We start from the raw sequence: 14,458 nt of genomic DNA, 5'->3' as shown, positions 1-14,458 counted from the left end.
TCCTGATTGTTTTGTGTTTAACTAGTGTGGTTTTCTTTCTGTTTTTGCATTGTGAGTACAATCTTATAGTATCAATCTAGCACATTATGTTTAACCATTCACCTTTTGGATGATATCTGAGTTGTTTCTATTTTTAAGCTATTATGAATAAAGCTTCTAATAAATATTCATTTATAAGTTTATGTAGGAATAGAAATTTTTAATCTCTCTGGATGATCAAGAATGCAATTGCTGGGACATATGTTTATTTTTTTTAGCATAGTGCCAACCGGTTTTCCATAACGTACCATTTACATCTCTGCATCGTTGCTAGTATTGATGTGATGAAATTTTTAATTTTAGACATTCCCATTGGTGTCTCATTGTAGTTTTAATTTGCATTTACCTACTGGTTAACTGTATTGAATGTATTTACCATCTGTAAATATGTATATCCTGGGGCACCTGGATGGCTCAGTGGTTGAGTCTTAGCCTTTGGCTCAGGTCTTGATCCCAGGATCATGGGATGGAGTCCCGCATTGGATTCCCCAAAAGGGAACCTGCTTCTCCCTCTGCCTCTCTCTGTGTGTCTGTGTCTCTCATGAATAAATAAATAAAATTTAAAAAAATAAATCAGTATATTATTTTCAGTGAAATGGATAATTTCCTTTCCCCAAGTTCTTTTTTTTTTAAAGATTTATTTATTTATTCATGAGAGAGAGAGAGAAAGAGAGAGAGAGAGAGAGAGAGAGAGAGAGAGAGAGTCAGAGACACAGGCAGAGGGAGAAGCAGGCTCCACGCAGGGAGCCTGATGTGGGACTCGATCCCAGGACTACAGGATCATGCCCTGGGCTGAAGGCAGGCGCCAAACTGCGAGCCACCCAGGGATCCCCCTCCTTTCCCCATGTTCTAATTGTATTTTCTTAATTCTTGGATTTTGGAATTTCTTTATCTATTCCAGACATTAGTTTGCAGGTACTCTTTACAGGGTCTAAAGTTTTTAATTTTAACGAGATCCAATTTATCAACTTTGCCCTCTACAAATGGTGTTTTTGGTATTGAGTATAAGACCTTTCCCTAGCCCTAGATCCCAAAACATGTCTTCCATTTTTTTCTAACAATTTTTTTAGTTTCACATTTTACCTTTAAATTTTTATCAGTTTTGAATTAATTTTCGTATAAAGTATGAGATTTAGCTCAAGGCTCATTTTTATCATGTATGACAATGGATGTAGAATTGCTCCAGCAGGATTTATTGAAGGGGCCATCATTCCTCTATTGAATTACTTTGATAGCTCTACTGAAATTGGGCATACGTGTGTGCATCTGCTTCTGAATATTCTATTTCACTGATCAATGCATTTCTTTTGACAGTACCAAATGGTCTTAGTTCCTATAGCTATAGAATAGTCAGGTAGACAAAATAAGACACTTTATTCTTCCTTTCAAGGTAATTTTGAACATTCCAGGGTTTTTTGCCTTTTCATATAAATTTTAATGTAATCTTATCCTGTCTATAAAACATCTTGCTAGGATTTTAAAATGAATTGGTTTAACATATAGTTCAATTTGGAAGATAATTGAGATCTTTATTATTTCTCATCTTCCAATTCAGAAGCAAGGTATGTTTCCCCATTTATGTGTATCTTTGATTTATTCCATCACATTTTGTAGTTTTTTAGCATACATATCCTATATGTGTTTTGTTAGATTTACTTCTCAGTATTGTTTTAATTGATCATAAATGTTTTTTTAATTTGGGTGTTTATGTGTTCATTGCTTGTCTAAAGAAATCAAATAGATATTTTTATATTGATATTCTACTTTGACATAGACCGAATGTTTGTACCACCCCCATAGAAATCCAAACCCCAAAGATGTGGTATTTGGAGGGGGCCCTTTGGAGGTTGTTTAGCAGTAGTGTCCTTATAACAGAGACCCCAAAAATGCTCTGTTACCCCTTCTGCCATGCAAGGACACAACGAAGAGATGATTCCCTGTGAACTGGGAAGTGGATCTACACCAGACGATAAAGTTGCTGGTGCTTTAATCTTGGACTTCTTAGTTTCTAGAACCATGTGAAATACATTTCTGTTTGTTTATAAGGTGTTCAGTCTATAGCAATTCTGTTAGCAGCCTGAATAGACTACGACATATTGTAACCTTGCTGAATTCACTCACTGTTTCTAGGAGATTTTTAATGTTTTTTATTTGTTGAGATTTTCTATATAGAAAATATGTTGCCTATGAAAAAGCACAGTTTTATTTGTAAAGCTTTCCTTCTGATGTGAATGCATTTTATTTTCTTGCATAATTGTACAGTTCTGTTTCTTGAGCCTTTAGCACTCTGTTGAATACAATTTATTGGTGTGGACATTTTTTTTTAAGAGCGAATGCATGTGAGCAGTGAGGGGAGGGGCAGGAGAGAGAGAGAGAATCTCAAGTGGACTCCCCGCTAAGAGGCACCAAATTTGGGGCTAGATCTCACAAACCTGAGATCATGACCTGACCTGAAATCAAGAGTTAGACGCCCAATCTACTGAGCCACCCAGGAGACCCGGGTGTGGACATTTTTGCTTTATTCTACTTTCTTAACAGCATTTAATTGTTTGAACATTAAATATAGCATTACATGTAGTTTTTGTAGACGTTCTTTATACAGGTGACAAAATCTCCCCCTCTATTCTTATTTTTCTGAGTGTTTTTTTTTTTTTTATTTATGATAGTCACAGAGAGAGAGAGAGAGGCAGAGACATAGGCAGAGGGAGAAGCAGGCTCCATGCACCGGGAGCCCGATGTGGGATATGATCCCGGGTCTCCAGGATCGCGCCCTGGGCCAAAGGCAGGCGCCAAACCGCTGCGCCACCCAGGGATCCCCTTTCTGAGTGTTTTTATTATGAATGGGTATTTATCAAATATTTTTTTGGTATCAATTGATATGAAAAATTAATTTTTAGTAGGCTAATATAGGATTATATTGATTGATTTTTTAATATTGAGCTACTCTTGCATTCCTGGAATAAACCTCACTGGTCATGGTTTATAATTCTCTTTATATGTAATTGCATTCTATTTGCATATATTTGTTAGAGATTTTGGCATTTGTATTCATGAGGGATATTGATCTCTTTGGATTTTACTGTTTTTGTTTTGGTATTAGGGTAATACTAACTTCATAAAATGAATTTTTTCCTTATATTTTTTGGGAAGGAATTATTGGGAAATTGATATTCTTTTTTTTAAATAATTTATTTATTCATGAAACAGAGAGAGGCAGAGACACAGGCAGAGGAAGAAGCAGGCTCTATGCAGGGATCCCGACCTGGGACTCGATCCCAGGTCTTGAGGATCAGGCCCTGGTATGAAGGTGGCGCTGGACCACTGAGTCACCCGAGCTGCCCAGAATCAATTCTTTTAAAAATATTTTTTAGGGGGGGAGGAGCAAGATGGCGGAAGAGCAGGGTCCCCAAATCACCTGTCCCCACCAAATTACCTAGATAACCTTCAAACCATCCTGAAAATCTACGAATTCGGCCTGAGATGTAAAGAGAGACCAGCTGGAATGCTACAGTGAGAAGAGTTCGCGCTTCTATCGAGGTAGGAAGACGGGGAAAAAGAAATAAAGAAACAAAAGGCCTCCGAGGGGGAGGGGCCCCGCGAGGAGCCGGGCTGAGGCCGGGGCGAGTGTCCCCAGGACAGGAGAGCCCCGTCCCGGAGGAGCAGGAGCTGCACCAACCTTCCCGGGCTGGCGGAAAGGGGCTCGCAGGGAGTTGGAGCAGGACCCAGGAGAGCGGGGATGCCCTCGGGCTCCCTGGGACACTAACAGACACCTGCGTGCACAGGAGAGTGCTCCGAGCTCCCTAAGGGCTGCAGCGCGCATGGCGGGACCGGAGCAGCTCGGAGGGGCTCGGGCGGCGGCTCCGCGGAAGGGCTGCGGGGCGGGAGCGCGAATCCCACAGCGCAGGCCCCGGAGCACAGGGCGCCGGGACACAGCCCAGGATCCGGCCTCTTCCGGGACAGGCAGAGGCCGGGAGGGCCCAGGACAGCAAGGACGCTCCTGCCCCGAGCTAAGCAGATCAGCGGCCCCGCCCCGGAGCCTCCAGGCCCTGCAGACGGAGAACCGAGAGCCCCGAGCCCCGTAGTTCCTGCAGAACCTAAATCCAGGCTTCCAGAGTTGCCATAGCAACTGCTGCTGTTCCTCCTGGGGCCCCACAGGGTAAACAACCCCCGCTGAGCCCTGCAGCAGGCAGGGGCAGAGCAGCTCCCCCAAGTGCTAACACCTGAAAATCAGCACAGCAGGCCCCTCCCCCAGAAGACCAGCTAGACGGACCAGTGATACTCCCCCGTGTTCCAATACAACTTGTTTTTGGCCACTCTGCACTGAGCAAAATGACTAGAAGGAAAACCTCACTTCAAAAGAAAGAATCAGAAACAGCCCTCTCTCCCACAGAGTTACAAAATCTGGATTACAATTCAATGTCAGAAAGCCAATTCAGAAGCACTATTCTACAGCTGCTGGTGGCTCTAGAAAAAAGCATTAAGGACTCAAGAGACTTCATGACTGCAGAATTTAGATCCAATCAGGCAGAAATTAAAAATCAATTGAATGAGATGCAATCCAAACTAGAAGTCCTAACGACGAGGGTTAACGAGGTGGAAGAACGAGTGAGTGACATAGAAGACAAGTTAATGGCAAAGAGGGAAACTGAGGAAAAAAGAGACAATCAATTAAGGGACCATGAAGACAGATTAAGGGAAATAAATGACAGCCTAAGGAAGAAAAACCTACGTTTAATTGGGGTTCCTGAGGGCGCCGAAAGGGACAGAGGGCCAGAACATGTATTTGAACAAATCCTAGCTGAAAACTTTCCCAATCTGGGAAGGGAAACAGGCATTCAGATCCAGGAAATAGAGAGATCCCCCCCTAAAATCAATAAAAACCGTTCAACACCTCGACATTTAATAGTGAAGCTTGCAAATTCCAAAGATAAAGAGAAGATCCTTAAAGCAGCAAGAGACAAGAAGTCCCTGACTTTCATGGGGAGGAATATTAGGGTAACAGCAGACCTCTCCACAGAGACGTGGCAGGCCATAAAGGGCTGGCAGGATATATTCAGGGTCCTAAATGAGAAGAACATGCAACCAAGAATACTTTATCCAGCAAGGCTCTCATTCAAAATGGAAGGAGAGATAAAGAGCTTCCAAGACAGGCAGGAACTGAAAGAATATGTGACCTCCAAACCAGATCTGCAAGAAATTTTAAGGGGGACTCTTAAAACTCCCCTTTAAGAAGAAGTTCAGTGGAACAATCCACAAAAACAAGGACTAAATAGATATCATGATGACACTCAACTCATATCTGTCAATAGTAACTCTGAACGTGAACGGGCTTAATGACCCCATCAAAAGGCGCAGGGTTTCAGACTGGATAAAAAAGCAGGACCCATCTATTTGCTGTCTACAAGAGACTCATTTTAGACAGAAGGACACCTACAACCTGAAAATAAAAGGTTGGAGAACCATTTACCATTTAAATGGCTCTCAAAATATACCCTAAAAACTATAGAACACTTCTGAAAGAAATTGAGGAAGACACAAAGAGATGGAAAAATATTACATGCTCATGGATTGGCAGAATTAATATTGTGAAAATGTCAATGTTACCCAGGGCAATTTACACGTATAATGCAATCCCTATCAAAGTACCATGGACTTTCTTCAGAGACTTAGAACAAATTATTTTAAGATTTGTGTGGAATCAGAAAAGACCCCGAACAGCCAGGGGAATTTTAAAAAAGAAAACCATATCTGGGGGCATCACAATGCCAGATTTCAGGTTGTACTACAAAGCTGTGGTCATCAAGACAGTGTGGTACTGGCACAAAAACAGACACATAGATCAATGGAACAGAACAGAGAACCCAGAAGTGGACCCTGAACTTTATGGTCAACTAATATACGATAAAGGAGGAAAGACGATCCACTGGAAGAAAGACACTCTCTTCAATAAATGGTGCTGGGAAAATTGGACATCCACATGCAGAAGAATGAAACTGGACCACTCTCTTGCACCATACACAAAGATAAACTCAAAATGGATGAAAGATCTAAATGTGAGACAAGATTCCATCAAAATCCCAGAGGAGAACTCAGGCAACACCCTTTTTGAACTTGGCCACAGTAACTGGAGAAGGACAAACAGTGTATGTTCTCATTCATTTGGGGAATATGAATAATAGTGAAAGGGAATATAAGGGAAGGGAGAAGAAATGTGTGAGAAATATCAGAAAGGGAGACAGAACATAAAGACTTCTAACTCTGGGAAATGAACTAGGGGTGGTGGAGGGGGAGGAGGGCGGGGGGTGGGGGTGAATGGGTGACGGGCATTGAGGGGTACCCTTGACGGGATGAGCACTGGGTGTTATTCTGTATGTTGGTAAATTGAACACCAATAAAAATTAATTTATAAAATTTAAAAAAAAATATTTTTTAGAATTCTGTAGTGCAACCAGCCTGAAGATATCTATTTTCGGAGTTTTTAACTAGAAATTCAATTTCTTTACAGCTAAAATACTCAAATTTCCTATTTTCTTTTGTATTAGTTTATTTTACTATTATTGTTTTTTAGGATTTTATTTATTTATTCATGAGAGACAGAGAGAGAGAGGCAGAGACGTAGGAAGAGGGAGAAGCAGGTTCCCTGTGTGGAGCCTGGCATAGGACTTGATTCCTGGACCACAGGACCACACTGTGAGCCGACGGCAGATGCTCAACCACTGAGCCACCCAGGCATCCCGTTACTTTATTTTTTTTTTTAAGGAATTAGTCCATTTTATCAAAGTTGTCAAACTTTTGTGTGTAAAATATTTGTAGTATTACCTTATTAACCTTCTAATGTCTACAGGGTCTATAACGGGGTCCCTTGTTTTGTTACTGATATTGGCCATTTGTATCTTCATTTTTTCTTTGATCTTGATAAAGGTTTGTCACTTTTATTGATCATTTTAAACAAACAGCGATTTGTAACTTATTTTTTGAGATTTTCTGTTTTCAATTCATTGACATGTGGTATTTATTATTTCTTTTCTTTTCATTACTTTGTTTTTTTATTTTGTTTTTTGTTTTTCTTTTTCTAGGTCCTTGTGAGTGAGAGAGCACAAGCAGGGGGAGCATCAGAGAAAGAGGGAGAAGCAGACTCCCCACTGAGTAGGAAGCCCAGTGCAGGGCTTGGTCCCAGGACCCTGAGATCATGACAGGAGCTTAAGGCTGATGCTTACCCGACTAAGCCACCCTGGAACCCCTCCATCTCTTTTTACATCGCTGATTTCTGGTGGTGGTTGGTGCACACATGATGCATGATGTCAAATTTCTCCAAGTTAATGAGTGTGTACTCTATCTTGGTATAGGTTCCGTGGGTCCTGGAAAGGAATGCATATGTTGATGTTGATTAGTAGAATCTTTTGTAAATGTTGATTAGATCCTATTGAATAATGATGTTTCTAGTTGTTCTGTATCCTTCTTACACTTCTATGTAGTTATTTTACGAGTTGTGGAAAGAGGGGTTTTGGAGTCTCCCAACTATTGTTGTTAATTTGTGTATTTCTCCTTTTATTCCTATCAAATTTTGTTTCACGTAGTTTTCTTTTTTCTCTTTTTTAATGTAGTTTCACTATGTTTGTTACATACACATGAAGAGTTGTTATGTCTTCTTGGTGGATTGGCTCTTTTACCATTATTTGATATTCATCTTTGTCTCTGGTAATTTTTATTTCAATTATTGTGTTTTCACTTCCAAAATTTCATTTGATGTTTATAGTTGCTGTATGTCTGCTGGAACTCTCCCCCCCCCCGTTTTTTCAAGCATTTTATCAACTGATCATTCAAGCATTTTTAGGATATCTGCTTTAGATTCTTAGAATTCTAATATGTCTGGGGTATTTTTTTTTGTCATTGTTTTGTTTTGTTTTGGAATCTGTTGGTTGTCTTTTACCATTCAGTTTGAGACATTACTGGTTCTTGGTATGACTAATGGACATTTTATGAGACTAGTGTTCTCACTCACCCTATCATGACAGTAGAGTGCCCTCCTGACTGCTAGGCAGGGATTGCAATTCTGTCCCCATACTAGGCCTCCACTAATACATCCATGGCTGGGAAGTATAGGAATGCCACTTTCTTGCTCCCCAGGTGGCTTCTACTGACTCTATGAGCTGAAGGGGTTGTCATGGTTACTGATGAAAATTCTTTCTTTTGAGTAGGCCTCCCTGACATTATGACACCTCACTGTGGCACTCTCAATGTCATCACAAAAGAAGGAAGGAGGAGGGCACCTTGTTACTACCAACTAGGGGTAGAAGTCCAGGTTCTACATGTGGTCTTCCCTGACAGCAAGGGTGAGGGTGGGAGGCATCTACTCAGTTTTCTGTGAGACTTCTCTAGCAGGAGGTTGGGTATAATTTGTTAGCATCCAATAAGGTTGGAAATCTAGGTTCCTCACTTAATAATTAACTGGAGGGTATTATGCTGAGTGAAGTAAGTCAATCGGAGAAGGACAGTGTATGTTCTCATTCATTTGGGGAATATAAATAATAGTGAAAGGGAATATAAGGGAAGGGAGAAGAAAGGTGTGGGAAATATCAGAAAGGGAGACAGAGCATAGAGACTCCTAACTCTGGGAGGCAAACTAGGGGTGGTGGAAGGGGAGGAGGGCAGGGGGTGGGGGTGAATGGGTGACGGGCACTGGGGGGGCACTTGACGGGATGAGCACTGGGTGTTATTCTGTATGTTGGTAAATTGAACACCAATAAAAAATAAATTTATTTAAAAAAAATTTGCAGATGCAAATGGGGCAGAACAAAAGTTTTTCGGTGGTGTTTGACTCTCTGTCGTGGTGGACTGCCATTGTCCTTGTCCTTTGGCTAGAGAAAGCAGACGTCTTTTGGGGCATTTATATCTGTCCCCATTGGAGTTTCTCAGTTGCCAGTTCTTTGCTTCAAATCTGGAATTTACGAAGCAAGGAGAAAGCTCACTGAATTGGGGCACCTGGGTGGCCCAGTTGGTTAAGTGTCTGCCCCTGGCTTGGGTCATGCTCTCAGGGCCCTGGGATGGAGCCCCAAGTCTGGGCTCTTTGCTCAGCAGGGATTTTGCTTCTCCTTTTGCCTCTGCCCCCACTTGTTCTCTCTCTGCTCCCTCGCTCTCAAAAAAATAAGTAAATAAATAAAATCTTAAAATAACAAAAGAAAAGAAAAGAATGAACACTGAATTAGTTGCCATGTCTTACTTTGATCCCTGGTATCCACTGCCATTTTGATTTTTTCAGTTTCTCCAGCTTTCAGGGTTTCTTCGTTTTCTTTGTATATAGTGTTTAGGATTTCGAATTATGTTCAACCAGAGGAGCAGGGATAAGTATATCTAGCCTGAACTTTTTTTATTTGTAAATGTATTTGGTCTAATCTACTTGCTGGTTGCCTCTCAGGGAAATTCATGAAATTTTTTATTTTTTTTTGCATCTTTTAAAATTTATTTTTTATTGGTGTTCAATTTGCCAACATATAGAATAACCCCCAAGGGCTCACCCCGTCAAGTGCCCCCCTAAGTTCCCATCACCCAGTCACCCCCACTCCCTACCCACCTCCCCTTCCACCACCCCTAGTTCCTTTCCCAGAGTTAGGAGTTTCTCATGTTCTGTCTCCCTTCTGATATTTCCCACTCATTTTTTCTGCTTTCCCCTTTATTCCCTTTCACTATTTTTTATATTCCCCAAATGAATAAGACCATATAATGTTTGGCCTTCTCTGATTGACTTATTTCACTCAGCATATAATACCCTCCAGTTCCATCCACATTGAAGCAAACGGTGGGTATTTGTCATTTCTAGTGGCTGAGTAATATTCCATTGTATACATAAACCACATCCACTTTATCCATTCATAAAGATTCGATAAAGAAATTTTTGATTCTTAGACAAACATATACTAAAATGATAAAGGCGTATACTAACATTACTTCCTTTATCGTTACTGGTGGAATACTTTCTCAAGAGAAATGGGCTTTATAGCTGTAGGTCATAGAAATGGCAAAACTTTGAGCCCAGAACTCTGCAGAGCCCCAGAGGAAGACCAGATGTTTGATGATGTGATTTGTAGCTCCTGGGAGCTGAATGCCAAGGCTCATGGCTTTGGGAAACAAAGTGAAAGATTCTAGTGCCCACAGCAGGAAAGGAGTTCATCTTCAAATGAACTGCATGAACATGGTCAGAGAACATCACTGCAGCAACCAATTCTCACTAACGCCAAAGTTCTTCAAGTTTTCTAGGCAAAATATGGCTCCCTGGGACTTTAGTAAAACCCTAGAGATCATTGAGGGTCCTTTCCTCTACCGCCTGCCTTTCCAGAATATGATGCATGACTAAGAATTTCCTGTCATCTCTTTGTGACAAGAATAAACCATGTTAGATCTCTAAAAAAGACGTGGCTTGATGTTATCTTGCGTGCCAACAGAAGATATTACTGAGAACAGAAAGAATACTTTGTTGTACTCATAGTGATAATATATTTTTAACGTGTGCACTTGCCATTATAAAAGCAACACAAGAAAAATCATTACGTTTCCTTTTCTGCATCAATAACCAGTTAGGAAATGGGATAGGAAAAATCAAATCCATTCATAATAACGACATAAACTATAACACAAACTACAAAATACATATAAATCTAAGAAGGATTGTGGAAGGTACACAAAAAATATGAAACTTTATAGAAGGATATAAGAAAAAGTTGAAGAAATGGAAGGAGACATTTCTGTTTAAAACAAAATCCTGATGTAAAATAGTAGTCTGCTAAAAATAATCTATTTAGGACATTCTAAATCATAATATTAGTGATAGCTTAATACTGACGCAGGCCCAACCTCGGCACGGGCCCCAAGGCCCGCGTCGCCCCCGGGGCCCCATCCGACAGGGCGCTCAGGCCAGAGCCCACTGGCGCCCTTCCCGGCATGGGCTCCGAGCAGCCGCACCACGGGACAGGGCCTCGCCCAGCGGAGCTGCCTTCTGCCCAGTGCCGCGCTGGCGGAGGGGAAGAGTTAATGCTGCCGAGCTTCTGGGCCTGCCTCCGCGGGGTGGGGGCTGCACGCGTGTGTGTCCAGCGCCTCGCTCCCTGGGTCCCCGCCCCGGGGGGCGCTGGGAGGCGCTGCAAGGCCCGCTGGTGCCTGCTTGGCCTTCGGCGGATGGCGGGTCGGTGGTGCCCGGTGCCCGGAGCCCCGCCGGGAGGGTGGCCGCCCCTGCGCTCCGGGCCCTGCCCTTCCTGGTGCTCTCTTCCAGGGCAGGACCAGCCCCCCAAGGCCCTGCTTGCCCTCCTCAGGGCTGCGCGCCCCTCGCAGCCATCACGGGGGTCCCGGTGAGGTAGGTTTTGCCCTGTGAGATGGGTCCCGTGTGCGGTGTCCCTCGGCCAGCGGCCCCCAGGCTGGGATCGGAGGCTCCCGCGGGCCACTGCCACTGCATGCTCCCTGGAGATGGGCACCCCGTCCATCTGCGTCCCTGCAGTTTCAGCCAGAGCTCATTCACTCTGCTTCTCAGGATCTGGGCATGTTGGGTTGCCCAGGTCTCCTAACGTCAGTCTTAGCCAGTCAGTGGGTTACTTGTTAGGTGCCCCGCATGCAGCCAGGGATAGAGCTCAAGGGCAGTGTCTTTGCGGCGGGGGATCTGGCCAGAGGGCCTGGGCACTTTGGTGACCTCCTAGGTCACACAGGCCAGGAAGAGGGGAGCACTAAGCTGAGCGCCACGGGAGCCAAAGGAAGTGAAAGTGGCCTTTTACTTGGGAAATGGCAAAGGTCCCCCCCCCCCAAGGGAGACCAAAAGGCAGGAAGGCAGACCCAGTCAGGGAGGGAAAGACAGAGAAACGGAGGGACAGGCAGACACAGGGAGGGAGCCACAGACAGGGAGGGAGAGATAGAGACCGGGGAGAGACGGAGACAGCTAGGGACAGACGGGGCGGGGGGGGGGGGGTAGAGACAGGGAGTGAGAGACATAGACAGGGAGGGAGACCAGGAGACTGGAAGGGAGACCGAGACAGGGAGGGAGAGACAGACAGGGAAGGAGAGTTAGAGAGATAGGGAGGGAGAGTCAGAGAAAGTGAGGGACAGAGAGACAGGGAGGGAGAGACAGAGCCGGGGTAGAGAAACTGAATCAGGGGCAGACAGACCAAGACAGGGAGAGACCGAGACAGGGAGGGGAGATAGAGACGGGTGCGGGAAGAGACCGAGATACAGGGAAGGAAACAGATAGAGAGGGACATACAAATACAGGGAGGGAGAGACTGAGAGTTAGGGAGGGAGAGATGGAGAGAGGGACAGAGAGACTGAGAGATAGGGAGGGAGACACCGAGAGACAGGGAAGGTGAGACAGAAATGGAGGGACAGACACAGGAAGGGAGAGGGAGGGAGACAGTGAGGGAGAGATAGAAACGGGGGGAACAGAGAGACTGCAAGGGAGAGACAGAGAGACAGGGAGGGAGAGACAGAGAGACCAGGAGGGAGTGACAGAGACAGGGAGGGAGACAGAGAGAGAGAGAAAGAGACAGACAGGGATGGAGACTGAGAAATGCAGGGAGAGACAGAGATAATGAGGGAGAGATAGAGGCAGGGAAGGAGACCAAGACAGGGAGGTAGAGATGGAGAGACAGGGAGGGAGAGATGGAGACAAGGAGGGAGAGATGAAGACAGGGAGGGAGAGACCGAGAGATAGGGAGGGAGACACACAGAGACTGGAGGGAGAGACAGAGACAGGGATGGAGTGACCAAGACAGGGAGGGAGAGACTGAGACTGGGAGGAAGACCAAAAGACAGGAAGGGAGACACAGAGACAGGGAGAGAGAGACAGGGAGGGAGAGGTAGACACAGGGAGGGAGAGATAGAGATAGGGTGAGACAGAGACGGGGAGGGAGAGACAGAGAGGGAGGGAGACCGAGACATAGTGAGTGAGACCGAGACAGGAGGGAGAGACTGAGAGACAGAGAGGGAGACAGAGACAGGAAAACACAGCGATAGGGAGTAAGAGACAGGGAGGGAGAGTCAGAGGAAGTGAGGGAGACCGAGAGAGGGAGGGAGAGAGAGAGAGAGACAGAAGGGGGAACAGACCGAGATGGGATGAGAGACCAAGAGGGAGATACAGAGACAGGGGGGAGAGATAGAGATGGGGGAGAGAGTCAGAGACAAGTAGGGAGACACAGAGATAGGGAGCGAGAGATTGAGAGTTAGGGAGGCAGAGACTGAGAGAGAGACAGAGGGAGAGACAGAGACAGGGTGGGAAAGAAAAGGAGACCAGGAGGGAGAGACAGAGATAGAGAGGGAGACTGCGACAGAGAGGGAGACCGAGAAATGTAGGGAGAGACAGAGACAGGGAAGGAGACTGAGACACAGTGAGGGAGACTGACACAGGGAGGGAGAGATCGAGAGACTGGTAGGTAGAGATTGAGACAGGGGGGAGAGACAGAGATGGGGAGGAGACACTGAGATGGAGGGAGAGACTGAGAGACAGGAAGGGAGACACAGATACAGGGAGAGAAAGATGGGGTGGGCAAGCTAGAGACAGGGAGGGAGACACAGGCAGGGAGGGAGAGACAAAGACAAGGAGGGAGAGCCCAAGACAGGGAGGGAGAGACAGAGAATGGGAAGGAGACACAGAGAAACATGGATGGAGAGATCCAGACAGGGAGGAGAGACCAAGACAACAGGGGTGAGAGACCCAGACAGGGGGAGAGACACAAAAGAGGGAAGGGCAGACCAAGAGACACTGAAGAAGAGACAGAGAGACAGGGAGGGAGAGACTGAGATGGGGGGACCGAGAAATTGGGGGGAGCCCAAGAGACAGGGAGGGAGACCAAGAGACAGAAAGGGAGTGTCAGAGACAGGGAGAGACCGAGATGGGGACAGGATGGAGAGAATGAGACAGAGAGGGAGAAAAGGGAAAGACTGAGAGACTGGAAGGGAGACACAGAGACAGGGAGAGACAGGGAGGGAGACACCGACATAGGGAGGGAGAGACCAAGACAGAGAATGAGAGACCAAAGAGAGTGAGGGAGAGACAGAGACAGGGAGGGAGACACAGACAAGGAGGGATATAGAGATGGGGTGGAGGAACAGAGAGACAGGGAGGGAGAGATGGGGAGACAGAGGGAGAGATGGCGAGACAAGGAGGGAGAGTCACAGAGGGAGGGAGAGTCACACACAGGGAGGGAGAGATAGAGACAGGGAAGGGGAGAAAGAGAGACATGGATTGAGTGACAGAGACAGGAAGTGAGAGACAAAGAGACAGGGATGGAGAGGCCGAAACAAGGAGGGAAGGTCAGAAAGACAGGGAGCGGGAGACAGACAGTGAAGGAGACACAGTCAGGGAGGGAGAGATGGAGACAGGGTAGAGAGACTGAGATGATGGGGATGAGAGACTGAGGTGGGGGGAAGACACAGACACAGCGAGGGGACA

Source organism: Nyctereutes procyonoides, unplaced genomic scaffold (genome assembly GCF_905146905.1).
Source record: "Nyctereutes procyonoides isolate TBG_1078 unplaced genomic scaffold, NYPRO_anot_genome, whole genome shotgun sequence".
Lineage (NCBI taxonomy): Eukaryota > Metazoa > Chordata > Mammalia > Carnivora > Canidae > Nyctereutes > Nyctereutes procyonoides.
The sequence above is the reverse complement of the archived record's forward strand: the minus strand, read 5'-3'. Positions refer to the sequence as shown.